This window comes from Tenrec ecaudatus, chromosome 13 (genome assembly GCF_050624435.1).
Source record: "Tenrec ecaudatus isolate mTenEca1 chromosome 13, mTenEca1.hap1, whole genome shotgun sequence".
In the NCBI taxonomy this organism is placed as follows: domain Eukaryota; kingdom Metazoa; phylum Chordata; class Mammalia; order Afrosoricida; family Tenrecidae; genus Tenrec; species Tenrec ecaudatus.
The window spans coordinates 28,988,888-29,007,421 of record NC_134542.1 but is presented as its reverse complement, the minus strand read 5'-3'; the positions used below and the strand labels follow the sequence as shown (position 1 = coordinate 29,007,421).

At 40.3% G+C, this 18,534-nt stretch overlaps 1 protein-coding gene and 1 non-coding gene across 5 annotated transcripts in view; one reads left to right on the top strand and one right to left on the bottom strand.

Annotated features, from left to right (window-relative positions):
- Positions 1 to 17,838, bottom strand: part of KANSL1L (KAT8 regulatory NSL complex subunit 1 like) — a 99,911-nt gene extending 82,073 nt beyond the window's left edge. For 2 of the 4 annotated variants that reach the window (XM_075528858.1, XM_075528861.1), the window contains exon 1: positions 17,692 to 17,838. The gene's annotated coding sequence lies outside the window, so the exon portion shown is untranslated. Of the gene's footprint in view, positions 1 to 4,690; positions 4,713 to 16,626; positions 17,274 to 17,691 lie in introns of those variants that run through there. The other 2 variants (XM_075528859.1, XM_075528860.1) reach the window with 2 other exon arrangements.
- Positions 15,005 to 15,128, top strand: LOC142425192 (small nucleolar RNA SNORA65). Its single transcript, XR_012779549.1, has one exon. It is a non-coding gene; the product is annotated as a small nucleolar RNA SNORA65 (small nucleolar RNA).
- Positions 17,839 to 18,534: the final 696 nt, after the last annotated feature.

Genomic DNA, 18,534 nt, shown 5'->3' with positions numbered 1-18,534 from the left:
GCTAATGGTGCCCGGCTATCAAAAGATAGAGTGTTTGGGGTCTTAAAAGCTTGACGGTAAACAAGTGGCCATCTAGCTCAGAAGCAACAAAGTCCACATGGAAGAAGCACACCAGTCTGTGTGATCACGAGGTGCTGAAGGGAATCAGTTATCAGGCATCAAAACAAAAAATCATACCATTGTGTGCTCACCTCCATGATACGATCGCTGAAGACAAATGGGTGCATAAGCAAATTTGGCAAAGAAAGCTGATGGTGTCCGTCTATCAAAAGGTATAGCATCTGGAGACTTAAAGACTTGAAGGTAAACAAGCGGCCATCTAGCTCAGAACAACAAAGGCCACATGGAAGCACACCAGCCTGTGCGATCATGAGGTGTCAAAGGGATCAGGTAACAGGCATCAAAACAAAAAATCTTACCTTAGTGAATGAGGGGGGGAGTGCAGAGTGGAGACCCAAAGCCCATTTGTAGGTCACTGGAGATCCCCTTGCAGAGGGGTCTTGGGGAGGAGATGAGCCAGTCAGAGTTTGATGTAGCAACGATGAAACATACAACTTTCCTAGTTCCTAAATGCTTTCTCCCCCACCCCACTATCATGATCCCAATTCTACCTTGCAAGTCTGTAAACTGGTACAGACAGGAACTGGAAACACAGGGAATCCAGGGTGGATGATCCCTTCAGGACCAGTGGTGTGAGTGGCCATACTGGAAGCGTAGTGGGTTGGAAAGGGGAAACCGATTACAAGGATCTACATGTGACCTCCTCCCTGGGAGACGGACAACAGAAAAGTGGGTTAAAGGAGATGTCTGACAGGGCAAGAGATGACAAAAACTTTTTAAATTATCAAGGGTTCATGAGGAAGTGGGGGACGGGGAGGGAGGAGGAACAAATGAGGACCTGATGCCAGGGGCTTAAGTGGAGAGCAAATGTTTAGAGAATGATGAGGGCAATGAAAGTACAAATGTGCTTTACAATATTGATGTATGGATTGTGATGAGTCCCTAATAAAATGATAGATAGATAGATGACAGATAAAAAGGGAAATGTTGCTTGAAGACAAACCTTGTCCTGGACGTCCGTCAACTTCCCGAAAGGACAAAAAAATGTCGACTTGTACATTTGGAGTTCATTCCACCAGGTAAGACTTTAATCAAACTTTCTATTTAGATTTTCTAAAGATTGTATAATAGTTTGACAAAAAAAGGCCTGATATGTGGCAAATGGGGGGCTTTGACACCACAACGCACCTGCTCACACAGACATCTCAAGTGCTTGGCAAAAAACAAAAAACAGTATGCCTCTTTTGCCCCACACCTTACTCACCTGACCTCGCTTCATGAGACGTATTTTTGTTTCCACAAATGCAGAGGGACATAAGGACAGCGATCTGATGACATAGAAAAGGTGAAGAAAAAAGAGTGCGTGCACTCAGCCATCCAAATAGATAAGTTTAAAAAATGTTTCAAGAATGGAGTAGCAGATTTGACAAATGTTCTTTATTAAGTGTGATAGAGAGTACTTTGAAGGTGATAAGATTGTTTTGTTAAAAAAATTTAAATGCCTAGTTTTGAAAAAAATTCTGAATTTTGGGGGTATCCCCTTGTATATGTACATCTCTGTTCAATGCAAGGAGCGCCGGTGGTGTAGAGGTTTCTTGTTGGGCTGCAATACGAAAGGCCAGCAGTTCAAAACAACCAGTGGCTCAGCAGGAAAAAGATGGAGTTTTCTACTCCTTTAAACAAGGTCAGAAACCCAAGGGATTTCTACCGTGTCCTATATGGTTGCTGAGTCAGCACTGGCTTGATGTCAGCGAGAGGAATGTTCGTTGCAGTACTATCCACAAAAGCTAAAAGAAGAAGAAAACCTAAATGTGCATCAATAAAAAATGGAAGATCAAAACGTGGTACATAATAAAAGGAATATTAGTTAGCCCTCGAGAAAAGATACATACTAAACATGAAAATATGTTGAGTGAAGTAAGTCAGCCACAAACATGCAGTATTGTAAGATTCCACTTATATGCAATGTCTAGAATAGGCAAGTTATACAGAGTTCAGGTTATTAGTGATTTCCAGGAGCAGATGATAGAGGTAGAAAAGGAGTCACTCCTTAGGAAACACTGAGCTTCCACTAAAAGTGACAATTTTTGGGAAACAAATAGTGATGTTTAGAAAACATAATGAATACAGTTAATGTCATTAAACTGTATATATTGGTGGGGGCACTAAACTTTTAACAGTAGTTTCATTAGGTAAGTTTCATGAAACAGAACTATAAGTGGTATTTTAAGATTTGAATTTTAACTAAAAATATTATTAATTGAAGGGAAACAATGCAAAAATAAACCACATTGTTATTTCTAGGTGATAAAAATAAGTATAGTATAATGTCTCATAAACACATATTTCTAGTTCTTAATTCTGGATGTCTTAAAAATTGAACATTTTATATATTATCTCAAGCCTAAGTAATAAATTCTATATGCAACACATCTCCATTAATCTTAAATCCAAAATACAAAACAATAAAAATACCAAGATTCACATGCATTTTTATAAGAAATAAAAATATTTTGAGTTAATATTGAAATGTTTTCCAATTTTCAAATTAATGTATTTAATGAACTAAGCTATTTATACCATCTAGTTTAGTAACATCTATAACAGTATTTAGATAATTATTTTGTATGAGCAAATGCTTTAACCTTAGTTCTGGTGATATGTACCCTACCCAATACTCCTTTATTCTCTCAAAATTTTGAACAAGTTGCTATTAATATAATCAAAATCATTAGCACAGGGGCAGAAGATTAAATGCTATCTGACAGAGTTGTTCATCTTGAACCCTGGATAAAGACAAGGGGAAACCAAAAATATGAGGCAGACAAAAATTAGTTGAAAATATATTAAACAGGTAACACTCCCTTCAAGTTGATTTCTACTCAGAGTAACCATATATCAGGTTTCTGAGACTGTAAATATTTACAGGAACAGGCAGCCTCACTTTTCTCCCATTGAGTGGCTTGTTGGTTTGAATCACTGACATTTAAGTTAGCCCTTCTAACAGCTACTCAATAGTGCCACCAGTCCTTAGTTAGAAATATACCGTATATACTCATGCATAACCTGAGTTTTTCAGCACATTTTTGTTTGCTTTTATACATTGTAGCTTTCTTTTCCTTTTTAAACTTATTTTATTGGGGCTCCGTACAACTCTTAGCGCAATCCATACATCCATCCATTGGGTCAAGCACATTTTTACATTTGCTCAGCACGTTTTTAATGCAGATTTTATAGTAAAAGTAGGTGCTTCAACTGATACTTGGGTCGGCTTATACTAGAGTGTATATGGTAGTTTGGTAGCAAAAGGAGAAGGGAAAGAAATGCAGAGCTTGAGCTTGTTGCTAAGGCACATCTAAGAAGTCCTGGTGACAAACTGGCTAAACTGTTGAGCCAGTGTCTAAACTGCTAGTCAAAAGTCAGTTTGAACCTATATGGTACTATGGTGTCCATGAAGGTTTACAGCCTTGGAAACTCTGTGGGGCAGTTCCACTTTGACCTAGAGGAGCAATATGAGTTGGAATGAGGCTACAATGACGTACTGATTGGAATGCAGTCAGCCCATGTCTTGGCTAGAGAAAGTGAGTATATTTTTTAAAGGGCACACTTGTTAGAGCACCACTATTAAACACACACAACTGTTTCTGGTGAGATCTCTAGGGCTTACTCTAGGTATAGATAACTTCTAAAATGACCCTGACAGTGTCCACCTTCTGGTATTCATGGCCTTGTGCCATGAATTCTCTCCTCTAATACAGAATCGACTTATGACTCAATGCTAGTGACCAGAATGCAACAGAGGTGCTGGAATGTTACTTCTGAAATTAGGTAATAAAAGGATTATGATTTCTACTTTGTCACCTTCCCACTCAGAAAAGCCAGCTGCTGTGTTTTGAGTTAGACCCACAATGACAAAGAACTAATGTCTTTAGCCTACAGAAAACAAACACCTGCCAACAGTCAAGCAAATGATCGAGAACCAGTTCTTTCCCCAGCCAAGTCCTGGAATGACTGCAACACAAGTCAATACTTTCTTTGCAGACTTGTGATAGAACTTAAGAGACCCAGCTAAGCCATTCCTTGATTCCCATGACACAAAAACTGTGAGATGTTATTTTAAGCCATTAAATTTGGGGTCATTTGTTACACAACAGTGGATAAACCAATATACTTAGATATAAAAGGTTTTTTGCTTCTAGTGAAATAAGTCAGTCATATCAGTTCCTATTATAGGATCTTCATGAAGTATCTCTGAAGTCTATTCCTTAATGTATCCTTATAAAAATCCAAGCTTATGGTTTTCAATCAAAAGAAACAAGAAAATAGCTGTCTTCTGTAGATAAAGATAAAACACAAGCATGTTTTCCAATTATTTCAACTATTTAAATATGCAATCATTGCAATGTAATGTCTTCAAACTCAGTATTGTAACTCACCACTTCTCACACCATCTCTGCATTGCAGAAACGCTTATATTTATCATTAGAACGTACAAACTCTCGGCTACCGTGCCTATTTTAACCACTGTATCTACAACATAGGGTGTTTGACAGCAGGTGCTCAAAACATATTTGCTGAGTGAACGAGTAACTGTCACCAGAATTAGAATAAAACTCAAAGTTCTCCTTACTTTGTCCTACAAAGTTCTTCTTAGCAGGTCTGCAGCACTTCACCAATGCTAGTGATAAGGTTTTCAGTGGCTAAAAAAGAAAATTATTCTTGATCGATGCAAGAAAAGCATTTAACAAAATCAAATAAATATTAATGATAAAATTCAGGGCAAATTAGGGGAAATAAAGTAAATTCCTTGGCCTGATACAGTATTTACACAAAACTTTAGAGCTTACACTATAATTACTAGTGAAAAGACTGAGTGCTTTTGCCCTAAAGCTAGAATGAGCCAAGCTATCTGATATCACCTCTATGCTATGCTATATTGAAAGTCATGTTCAATTCAACAAGGCAAGGAAAAAAAACATGCAGATTAGAAAATAAGAATGAAACTGTCTCTATCCACCAAAGACATTAATTTTCCATGTAAACAATACAAATATATCTTTAAAAAATCTCCTAGGATTAATAAATATATTTCATATAAGAGGCCCTGAAAAATCATTTTAAAATATTATTTATAATATAATAAGGATTCCTAGGTGGCAGGGTAGGAAAGGGAGGGGATAAAGGAGGCCTGATATCAGAGAGTTCAAGAAGAAAATGTTTTGAAAATTGTGACAATAATTGTAGAATTATGTTTGATCTAATTGAATTATGGATTGTTATACTATCTGTAAGAGCTCTCAATAAAATGATTTTTTAAGACGAACCTGCTAGATAGTAATGTCTCAGCACATTTGAATAACGCATATCAATTTCTATTACTGCTTTTAAAAATGTAAAGCAATGCTGGATTTAATTTCCCTATTTAAATCTCAAGTAGAAAAGATGTAGCAAAAGAACATTCCCCTTTTATAAATTTAAAAGAAGTGAAAAAAATGTGATTCATTTTTCTTTGGAAAAAAAAGAAGCCCCATGGTGTAGTTGTTGGGCTGCTAGCTGCAATCACAGCAGTTAGAAACCACCAGCCACTTCTCTGGAGAAAGATGAGGCTTTCTATTCCAGTAAAAAGTACAGGCCGAGAAATTGACAGAGACAGTTCTCCTTTTTCCTAGAGGGCCCCTTGGAATCAGAATCAACTCAATGGCAGTGAATTATAATCAAGATAAATTCAATATACAAAAATCCATCGTATTAAAAACAAACCTATTGTATTTTTATATACTGGAAGTGACACACTGAGAACAGAAATTTTGTATGCAACAGAGAAGCTAGATTCTATGAAGAATGGAGAATCAGGATTTCCGGAAAGCTTATTAACATGGTTGGATATGCAGATGACAAAACACCGTTTACTGAAGTAGAGAGGACTTGAAGCCCTTGATGAAGATCAAGGATTGCAATCTTCTGTATGGGTTACAACTCCATGTAAAGACAACCAAAATCTTCACAATTGGACCAATAGTTAACATGACAAACAGAAAAGACTGAAGTTGTCAAGGATTTCATTTTGCTTAGATCCACAATCAATGCTCATGGAAGCAGAACTCACGAGATCAATGACATACTGCAGTGGGCAAAGTGTTAAAAGCAAGGTTGTTGCTTTGAAGGTTAAGGTACACCTGACCCAGGCCATAGTATTTCCCATTGCCTCATATGCACATGGAAGATAGGCAGTGAATAAGGAAGACCTAAGAAAAAAAAATCAATGCATTTGAACTATGATCCTGGCAAAGAATATCGAAAGTACCATGAACTGCCAAAACTGAACAAGCACATCTGCCTTGAAGAAACAGCAACCAGAATGTTCCTTAGAGGCAAGAATAGCAAGAATTCATCACAGGTACTTTGGACATGTTATCAAGGGAGACCAGTTCCTGGAAAGAGCATCATGCTTAGTAAAGTAGAGGGGCAGTCAAAGAGGAAGGCCCTCCATGAAATGGATTGAGACAGTGGCTGCAACAATGAGCTCAAACAGAAGAACAACTGTGATCCTGGTTGCAAGACCAGACAGTGCTTTGTTCTATGTACATAGGCCCCCACTGTGTGTGAATCAGAACTGATTCTACGGCACTTAACAATTTCAGTAGTTCCAAAAAGCATGAAATAGATAGGTATAAAGTAAGTCTTCAAGTAGCCCAGTTTGCACTCAGCTACTAAATGAAAGGTTTGTGGTTTGAATCCCCCCAGCAGCACCATAAGGAAGAGAGGCTTAGTGATCTACTTCTGTTAAGAAAATCCGGGCTGTGGGTAAAAAAAAAAAAAAAAAGAAAATCCTGTGAAGCACAGTTACATTACGATACACATTGGGTTACTGTGTGTCATTATCAACTCAACATCAACATGTTTGATTTGGTTTTAAATCTAATAAAATATAAACTGAATCTATATGCTGAAAAATACACAAAATGAACGGAAAAAAAAACCTAGAATGATCTAAAATTAGAATATATGCTGTGTTCATGGATTATTCCGTATTCATGATGTCATGATTCAAGATGTCAAACTCTGCAAATTCACCTCAGGATCATCGCCAGCAGTTCCATAGGTGCATTCCATTAGTACTTTGCACCCTTGAAGCAAGTGGTACGTTCAAATCACCAACCTTCTAGTTAGCAGCTGAACACAACCACTGCACCACCATGGCTAGTTAATGTAGAAGGAACTAAAACTGAACTTTCAATAAGCCATTTGTTGCTGCTGCTGTTTACTGCCACTGAGTTGGCCACCAGCTCATGGTGTGCCCATGCACAGTGGGATTCATAGGAATTTCACTTGATCTTTTCGGATGTATATCATCAGGCTTTTCTTCCTAATCATCCTTGGTCTGGAAGATCTGCTAAAGGCTGTTGAGGATCAAAGCAACATGCAAGCCTCTACTCTCTACTAACAAATGGGCTAAATGCATTAAACTCAACCAAACTCGAAGGACCCTTATAGGGCAGAGGAGAACTGTCCCACAGGGTTACCAAGGATATGTTTCTGGAAGCAGACTGCCACATCTTTCGTCCACAAATTGTTTCAAACCACTGACCTTTTTGGTTAGCAGCACAGCATTTTAACCACTGTACCACCAAGACTTCTTTTGAGTACACCAATGCATATTTACTGAGCAATGTGTAAAAGACACTGTCCTAGTTACTAGAAAGATGGCAGTCAAAAATACAAATAAGGGTCGTGGTTAATTTAGATTTGTAGATGACAGAAGGCCTCTCTGCAGGTGCTATTTGTGCTGAGACCTGAAATAACAATTTTTTAAAAACAAACAAAAATAAAAGGCAATAAGAAACTTTATTAGACTGTAAATCTTTTTTTTTAATAGACTATAAATCTTTAAGGAAGCAGACAACCTCCTTTCTCACGAGGAACAGTGGATGGGGTGGAACCACTGACCTTGAGGTTAGCAATCCAACAATATACCAGTCTTAGGAACCCAAAAGAACAAGTATGTCTGGAACTTAATCAACCAAAGATGGAGGAAAAATAAGATCAGATGGTAGATTCAGGCCAAACTATAAACATTTCATCTAAATCAAAGGAAGATCACTGGAGAGATTTCAGCAAAGAAGTTAACTTGATCTGCTTTACAGTTTTAACTTAAAAAAAATTTTTTTTCTCACACTGGCTATTCTGTAAAGAAAACATTTGTAATGGAGCCAGAATGGAGGCAAGGAGGCCAGTAGAGAAAAATGTTACTGAAGTAATTCTAGAAAAGTTAGCAAAGGTCTGGAAAAGTAAGGGAACAGTAGAAATGAAAAATGAGTTATTTTAGAACAGACTTAAAGATAAGTGAGATTTCTGGTGGCCAAGATTTGAGGGACTTAATTGTAGACTAGCTAAGGCAAAGGAAATAAATGATGAACTAAAGGAAATGTGCAAAACCAAGAGTTAGAAAACCAAAATACTGAATGATGCAGGAAGCATCAAAAGATGGAAAGAATACAGGTCACTGAACCAAAAAGAACTAGTCGACATTCAACCATTTCAAGAAGCAGCCTTTGAGCAAGAACCAATGGTACTGGTGGAAGTTCTGCTGCATTGATAGCGTTAGCTAAAAACAAGGCTCCGGGAATTGAGGAAATAAATGAAATGTTTCAATAAGTTGATGAATCACTTGAAGCACTCAGTTATCTATGCCAGTTACTTTGGACGACAACTACATGGCCAACTGACTAGAAGAGATCCATATTTGTACCCAATCCAAAGAAAGACTCAACAGAATGCTCAAACTATATCACAATAAAATTGATAACAAATACAGTTAAGATTTGGATGAAGATCATCCAACAATGGTTGCAGCAGTACACTGACAGGGAGCTGCCAGAGTGAACAACCAAATTCAGAAAAGGATATTGACCTTGGCTGAAAGCAGAGAATGCCAGAGATTTACTTGTGTTTCATTGACTGTGCAAAGGCATCCAACTGCATGTTGAATATGGATAGTATGGATAGTCCTGAGAAGAATGGGAATCCCAGAACACTGCATTGTGCTCATGCGGAAACTGTGCACGGCTCAACAGGCAACTGTACAAACAGAACAAGAGAACACTGCATGGTTTAAAATCAGGAGAGCTGTGAGTCAAGGCTGTATCCTCTCATCAGAAAACCTGGATTATATGAACAATGAGGTGTCAGGATTGGAAAAGACTTATTAACAACCTGAGATATGCAGATGACATAACATTGCTTGCTGGAAATGAGAACTTTAAGCATTTGCTGATGGAGATCAAGGATTGCAGTCTTCGGTATGGATTACAATTCCATATAAAGAAAACAAAAATTCTCACAACTGGACCAAGAGATTGAATCATGATAAATGAGGAAAAGATTGAAGTTGTCAGGGATTTCATCATGCTTGAATTCGTAATCAATGCTTATGAAAGCCTCAATCAATGCATTGGGTAAATCTGTTGGGTAAATACGTCTTCTTTAAAAGATTAAAAAGCAAGGATGTAACTTTGAGGACTAAAGAATGCCTGATCAGTCCCCACTCCCAGCCAGTCCTGGGGCTTTGGGGCTCGGCTCAAGGGGAGTCCCTCTGGGGCTTGGGGGTACAGAGAATGGTATGACCCTTTGCTGGGCATGCCTACACAGTAGGGTATGATGGGCCCCTCTAGGGTTTCCCGTATGGGCTCCAATAAATGTCTTCCCTTTTGCTTAAAAAAGATTGCCTGATCCAAGTTAAGAGCATTTTCAATTGTCTCATATGCATGTGAAAGTTGTACACTGAAACATCGTTGCATTTGAACTATGGTGTTGACCAAGAATATTGATAGTACCATGAACTGCTAAAAGAACAAACAGACCAATGTTAGAAGGAAGTACAACCAGAATGCTCCTTGGAGGCATGGATTGCAAGTGTTTGCCTTGGGTACTGTGGACATATTATCAGGAAAGAAAAGTCCCTGAAGAAGTACATCACATTTGCTAAATGCAAATAAATGGCAGCAAAAAAGAGGAATGACCACATTTTAGGATTGACACAGTGGTTACAGTAAGACTCAAATGGGGTGGAAGGCACAGGACAAGCGGTGTTTGCTTTTGTTGTACACAGGGTCACTATAAATTGGAACTGACTCGATGGCATCTAAAAAACAAAAACAAGGTAAAGAAAAGAATCATGGATGAGTCCTCGGGTTTCTGACTGAGCAACTTGGTCATCAGTGGTGTTATCTTATGAAATGGAGCAGACTTGGGAAGGACTCAGTTATTGGTTGCCATCATTTATCCCAACTGGCCCCCTGTGTGCAGAGTAGAATGAATGCTCTATGGAGTTTTCAACTTGTGACCTTCCAGAAGCAGATTGCAAGAGCTGTATGGTGGTGTGTGTATCTGTAGGTAGGGTTTTACAACATGGGTTCAAACTGCCAATCTTTTCAAATTAGTCCTCTTAAGCTAAAAAAAAAAACAGTGAAAAGATTAGCAACAGTATGTTGAGAGAGAATTCTAAAGTTAAATATTAAATTATTTCCATACTTACAACTTAAATGTTGCAGATAATACATGTAACAAAAGCATGAATAGGGGGAAAGTATACATATTCTTCAACAAACTATGAAATGCTTTTAACTTTTAAACATTTTAAACAATTTGTTGAAAAAACAAACTCACTGCCATTGAGTTCATTCCAACCACGGCGACCCTATAGGGCAGTATAGAACTGCTCCTGTGGCTTTCTGAAAGTAACTCTTTAAGGGAGCACAAAGCCTCAGCTTTCCCAGGGAGCAGCTCAGAGAAAGCTACTACTGGCTGGTTGGTTTCAAACTACTAACTTTCCAGATCACAACATGTAGCAACTGTGCTACCCAACTACAGAAATATAAAGTGACTCCAAGTCTCTAATTTATGACTCATCAAGGGCAAAACACTTACAGTAATAAAAAATGAAAATGAGTTCAAACATGTACACTATATAGAGAACTAATGAAAAGAATATAAAATAGTTGGTTTCTAAGATTTCTAGATATGCAACATTACGTGAAGTCTCAATTTACAACAAAAACAAAACAAAACACTATAGCAATTGATACGACCTCAGTCCAGCTAGCTTAGTTCTCTGTATTCAATGCAGCGCTTCAAATCGGTTTTAGTGAATTGTGACATAACCAACAAAATGAAATCAGGACCAGAATTTGCAAATATGAACTAGAATAGTGAAAGTTACAAGCCAATGTTCTGGAATTGCTGACTCAGAAGAGGCCTAACTGAGCCCTTTCGGAAGCCTGATGTGAGATTGGACTATTGCCACAACTGTGGATAGAGACCCACAGTAAAAGATATACAGTTGTCCACCATTTATGAGCAGGACACTGTTGTTTCCTATTCTGCCTGTCACGAGATTTGGTTGCTATGCAATATGTATGCTGCCCTTGTTTTCTAAAAGGAGTATTAAGTTTGTAGCAGGGTGCTGACCTACAATTTTCCCACTCCAATTATTGTTCCAAACACCCACATTTTGCAAATTCCTGTCTATTCAGCTTTTGCTTTGTCAACTGAACTGGAAAGAACCAGTTCGAAGCTCTGCAATGTTTACAGGCAAGAACTTCTTCCACTTTAAAAACAATTCCAAAAAAGGAATTCTCTTTGAAGACAAAGGAATTTAATTAAAGATAAAGCTACTTGGGTGGCCACATAACAGATCAAACAGATCATACTTCAAGGAGAATTATTACTCTTGTTATAAGTACATGATTCATCTGAATATAAAAGCGTCATGTTTCCAATGTACATTGACTTAGATCCAGAAATTTACATTTAAAAGTGCCCTGTCACATTTGCCATGTCTGTAAATTTTTACTTTACTTTGTTAAATATTAACTAGTGGTAAAATGAATAAAATGTAAACCAGATAAAAATGTAAATATATAGGCATATATAAAAAGCAAGAAGCTTACAGGACTGAAGACAAAATCTTAATAGTTATGTGCTGCAAAATGTCTGTTCGGGCACTGTCCAATCATATATGAGTATGGTTTCAAAACATTTGGGGAAAATGGAAGAAAAGATAACAGAATTTTTCCCTGAACAGGTTATGAGTCTCCAAAAATCCGTCAGAGAATGGGACATAGTGAATGCAACAATTCCTGCATGCAACATGTCTCTCATGTCTCTCGTATACAAAGTGATTACATATAATGGTGGTAGTGTGTGTGTGCGTGTGTGTGTGTGTGTATAGAGAGAAAACCTGTACTACATGTCTTGATGGACTTATATATGTATTATACATCCTATCTAAAACATTTACTGTGTTACAGTTTATGCTTCAACTCATAGGCAGCATCATCTAATCTTATGTATTGTATTATGCTGTAGAGTTCTATCTTTAGTTCTAATAGTTATGTTTAATTTTATTTTGAAAATATTATTTATAGTGCATCATGCTCCTAAACACTGCAAAATCAGCACTAATAATAGCAGTAGAAAGATGCAAAGGAAAAGTGTTGACTTGGCAGTAAAATAGATTAAAACAATCCAAGTAACTAAACCCACACTGCCAGAGCCCATACCAACTCATAGCAACCCCAAAGAACACAGAACTGCCCCAAAGCATTTCCAAGGCTATAAAACTTTTTTTTTAATTCTTTTATTGGGAACTCTTACAGAAGTCATAACATTCCATAGTTCAATCACATCAAGAAGTACTGTACAATTGCCACCACAATCAGTTTCAAAACATTTTCTTTCTTTTGAACTCCTTTATAACAGCTCCCCTTTATCCCCTCTCTTCCCCACCCTACCCCCAGAATCCTTATTTATTTTTCAGCTATAAATCTTTATGAAAGCCACTGACTGCCACATCTGTGTAGCTGGTAGATTTGAACTATCAAGCTTTGGGTCATGAGTCAGGTGTTTCAACCTTAGGCCACCCAGACTCCTGTATTAAAGGGAAAATCAGTGAATAGTTCAGGCATTAACACTCAACTATCACAAAGATCCTCAAACACAAAAATTCTCCAAGTTGTTATAGAATTGCCTCCACTGAAAATTACCAGGCTAACAAAAACTGCAGAGGGACCTAATCAAATATGGAGGGAGAGTTTGCTAATGATGTATACTAAAGACCAAACACAGAAGGGATTTCCTTCTCTCAGCATGTTGATGATCTGATCGCTACTAAGGCTCAAAGCTTGTTCAAGATGCTTACAGAGCAGGGCCAGACTATGATATGGAATTCACACAATGTTCAAATCACACACACATTCTATTTCATAAAACATATTGTGAATATTAAGCAGTACAGGACTGTATTTGAAAAGGAAAGCTAAAAAGTTCATAAAAGATTTAAAAGTATTAGCAAAGCCTCAATATAAAGGAAGCATTTTCTTCTACCTTACAAATCTGTCTAGACTAGAGGATGTACACTGGTACAGACAGGAACTAGAAACTAAATCCAGGACAGTTGATCCCTTCAGGACTAGTGGTGAGAGTGGTGATGCTGGGAGGGCGGAGGGAAGGAGGGCTAGTCTGGAAGAAAGGATGACAAGGATCTACATATAACCCCCTCCCTGGGGGACAACAGAAAAGTAGGTGAAGGGAGATGTTGGGCAGTGTAAGACATGACAAAATAATAATTTATAAATGATCAAGGATTCATGGGGGGGTTTAGAGGGAGGAGGAAAATGAGCTGATACCAAGGGCTCAAGTAGAAAGCAAATATTTTGAGAATTATGATGGCAACAAATGTACAAATATGCTTGACACAATGGATGGATTGTGATAAGCGTTGTACGAGCCCCCAATAAAATGATTTAAAAAAATAAAAATGAAGCATTTTCGCCTGTTTCCACAAAATTCGTAAAATTAGAGGTACAACATGCTTTAAAGTCAATAAATTGGTTAATTCCCTATTAGCTGTCAGTTCTGTTGCTAACAGCTTTATTCTGTGCTGCTTAATAAATTAATGGACCCAATCAGTAAACAATCCCAAACATGATTATAAACATGAAGCCGTTTCTGCTTTCAAACATCTCTAATACTCTATGGACAAATGTAAGAGGAAATGAACAGATAAGTGAATAAATACATGAAAAGCGTAATAAAACAAGAATTGATTTATGCGGCAGGTTAAGTAAGAAAGTTAGCAAAAGATGCCATGTACAGTAATAGGTGGGCTAATTTAAGAACAGCCTGAAGAATGAAACAAAGAAATCCTAGGTTTTCCTCTCTCCACCCCGAATTCAGAAAGGCTATAAAAGTAAAACTAGAATAACATAACATCCAAGTGAATTCCAAATAAGAAAGAGGAATGAGTACCAAATCCACAGGCAATGAGTCAATTCCAACTTATAGTGACCTTACAGGACAGAGCAGAAGTGTCCCATAGGGTTCCACTGCTGTAATTGTAAGTCTTCACCAAAGCAGACGCATATTTCTTTCAGAGGAATGGCTGGTGGGTTCAAACTGTCTACCTTTCAGTTAGCAGCCGAGAGCTTAAACCAGGGCCACTAGGGCTCCTTAAATGAATGAGTAAAGAAAATTAAATACTGTAACATGATGACAGCTGGCCTCAAAACCAGCAACAGCAGTTCTTCAATAATGAAACTGCTGGATATCGGCAAGCACTAGACACTAGTAGAGGCATGTCCTAATAACAGTGAGACTCCCCATCTGAATGGAATCAAACTATAATAGTGCACTGCCAACAATACACTCTTCCACTAAATAAGACAAAGAATCAGAAGAGCAATTTCTTGAATTTCCAGAGGTCACAAGAATATGCAAACCAGTAATCAACTTACAAGTATTTATTAAACACACAGCCTGCCCAATAAAAACACATTCCTTCCCTCAAGTAGCTTACAGTAAGTTAAGATCAAACAAATGCATGGCAGACAAAAGTAAGAAAATAAGACAAACCAAACTAAAGCTAATAACAAAGGATGCCCAGCCACCCGCCACTGCACCTGACTATTCTCTGTTGGCCGGTGCAATCCAGTGGTGAGCTGAGAGTAAACCCCAGCTTAGGAAACTGTTGTTCTTCATGTGGATGACTGTGCCAAAGCATGGGGACAGTCAAGGAAAAAACAAAGGATGAACAAAGATACATATGCTCATCACATTACCCATCCAACTCACAGTGGAGTGGATTCCGACTCCTGGTAATCCTGCAGAACGGAACTGACTCGGAAGGTTTTAGAAGCTTCAGAGTCTCATCTTTCTCCCATGTGTGATTCGTTAGTAGTCCATGCTTAACTCACTGCTTCACCGGGGCTCCTTTGCTCACACTACTTCAAAACCAAAGCAGTCTACTGCCTTGGAACCACTTGGTAGAACTGTCCCAGCTGAGTTTCAGAGACTGCAACTCTTTACAGATGTAGAAAGCCCCAGTCTTTCAGCTGGTGGTTTCAAACTGCTGACTTTGAGGTTAGCAGCCCAACACATTAACACTATTCCAGCTGGGTTCCTTGCTTGAGCCACTAGTTGAATGTAACTCAATATAACATCTGGTAATGTTACAAGAATCTATAAAAAACCTTTGCCCCAGCATGCCTCTTCTACAAATCCTAAGTATTTCAATGATTCACGTACAAGGTTATTTTGTGTAGAAAAATGTATATTCATAAAATATTAGAAGCACCGCTAGCATTTGAAATTAGTAAACATTTAAATGAATTATATGGTGAAATGTTCATCAATTAGTATGGAGCCCTTGTGGTGTAGTGGTTACAAGGTGAGCTGTATTCAGTGCGGTCAACAGTTCAAGCCCTCTAGCAGCTCTGCAGGAGAGTGGGCTTTTTACTCCTGTAAACATTTAATAGTCCTGGAAACCAAGAGTTAGAGAAAATATATGTATGCACACATAATAAAGAGGGGATATACAAATTAGTTTCATTTATTTGCACGTGTCTATTTTTCATACTCATAACGAAAAAATCATTTAGTAAAATAAGCACACTAACAAGAAAACAGAAAGGTAAATATAAAGATCAATGTAATTAAATAGATCTTAAAAGTTTCACGTAAAACATTTTCTTAGGGAATTATTTTTTTCCCTAGGACACGGAAAACAAAATCGAGATTATCTACCTAGATTAAAACTATGGCTGCAGGAAGGAAATGGTGGTAGACCTTGACAGTGGTCTAAGTAGATGCAAGCTGAAGGAGAATCAAAAGATAAGCGTTAAAACAGATTTTTAAAATAGTCAAATATATCCTATTTTGAGACATGCCTCTCCTTTATATTCCTTCAGGATGCTGGCTTTAAAAAATCTGTCTTTGGGCAGTTTTCGAATTTGTAGGGTGTGTAAAGATTACAAATCACATCTACTAACACATGCCATTTGATCCTCGCAAAAATCTCAAAAAGCAGACAGTGTTGTGAAACTGTTTACCAGAAGAAACTTCTGAGATCAGAGAAGTTGTGACTTGCCCAAGGAAACAGCTAGTCAGAGTTGCTGGAAAGGGCAGGTACCACACGCTACTAAACCTCTTTCTCTCGGGAATGTGCATTCCAGAACACCCGGTCGTTCTCCATTATTTTAGAACCACTTTTTCATCGTCAAAATCACTTACCAGCTTGTCTGCGGTACTGGTAAATATTTCACCAGGTTTAGTTGCTAACAAACTTGCCCCAACCAAGTCAGCCCGTGCTTCAAAAACATTCCTTCTGACCCAAACTTGGCACGAAGTTAACCGCAAGCTGACTAAGGACAAACGAGGGATGCTGTCCTCTTAGATCTCTCCACTAAACGGTTTTCCCACAGTTAAAAAAAAAAAATACCCCGAAGCCGCTGAAGGGAGGAGGGAAGACCGGATACGTCAGGGGCGAGGCAGGGCGGGGAGCCAAGCGCCAGCTCTCCGGGAGGGAGTAAACGTTCACTGGAATGTCCAGCCACCTCCCCGGGCTGTAAATCCAGACTTTCTTTCCTGCCCTTTCTGAAGCGACCGGCATATAAATAACCCCGTACGCTACCAAACACCACACATCCTGCTTCCCCGGAGAAGTGACCTCAACTTGAGAGCACCCTCACGTCAAGCGCCCTCTCGGCTCCCCTCCATCTCCACTAGCTCTGAGAGCGGAAGACCGTTAGCCCGAAACGACTACCAAATAAATGAAACCAGAAACACATGGAACAGAAACGGCTCCGCCTAGGAACTCCTCCACAAGAAGTCAACACAGGCGGGGTGAGCAAGGCGCGGCGCGGCCGCCCGCCCGCCGACTGAGGCAAGGGGCGGGGCCGTAAGACCACGTGTTCTCCCTTCTGCGCACGCGCCAGCCAAAACAAAAGGGACATCGGCCAAGCCCCGCCCCTCCCCACGTGACCCGCATGTAGGTCCGCCCCCGCCCCTCCCTCCACCTCTTCTCTGCCTCCCTCCCCTCCCCTCAGCTTTAGCTAAGGCTGTTAGATTTAGCCGTTTAAATTTGGCTGCGGTCCGACCCCTGTCCTAGAACGCCACTCAGTGCCGGGGCTCGGTGTCCAACTAGCCCAGAGAATTCGGGGGCGACGAGGCTGTCGGTCGGTCGCCTGGCCCGCAAATCCACCCAGCGGTCTCCGCTCTTCCCTCCCCGCGCTGCCGCGGTTCCCGGCAGAAGAGACCCACCCCCCTCAACCCGCCGCTGAGACGCCGGCCACTCGCCTGCTGGGGCGCCCTGGCTCCCCTCCGCCGCCGCACCTTCGGTCCGGCCGTGGTGGGGGCTGCTGAGGTGATCTCTAGCTGCCCGCCCGCCTCCCCCCGCCAGGGGCGCCGCTGACTCGTCTCCAGAGCGTGCCCCGCTCCCGCCCCGGCCGCCGCCGCGGTTTAACAGTCCGCCCGCTGCCCGCAGCTCCAGACGGCTCGGGGGATGGAACCCTGCCGCCGCCGAGAGGGGGCTGTGGGCGGGGCGCCACACCGGCCAATGGCAGCGGGGGAGGGGCCGCTCCATGCAAATTGAGCTGGTGGCGGGGAAACCCCGGCAGGGGGCGGGGGCTGCACAAGCGCCTCCGAGGGTTCTGGAAGTGGCCCGAGCCCGACACCGAACCCTGCTGCGGAGGCGCGGAGGCTCCCTCGGGGAGGGTTCTGCCCTCCCGCTTCTTTCTTCTCTTTCTACCGTGACGGCCCGGAACGACAACAACAACAAAAAGCCCCACCACCCCGATCCCGAAAATGAAAACCAGCCAGGCGGCTTCTGGCTCCTGCTCTGCCGGGTCTGTGAAGGGAAAAACAAAGCACGGGGGTGAACCAGACGGCCGCCTGACCCGCCGCCCGCGCCCGGGCCGTGCGTCCCAGGGCCAGATCGCAACCTTTTGTCACAGTTGTCAACTGTCGACGTGTCCGCTCCCTTGTTTGCATCTGGGACGTGCGCGCGACACAAAGTCAATTCTCAGTGACCTTATTGGGGCTCCGCAGCAGGGCTCACAAACCTGCGCTAGTGGATGTTTGGTTTAAAAAGAAAAAATTAAGAAGCGGGAGCCGCTGGCTGAATCGTTTTTTCAGATCTGT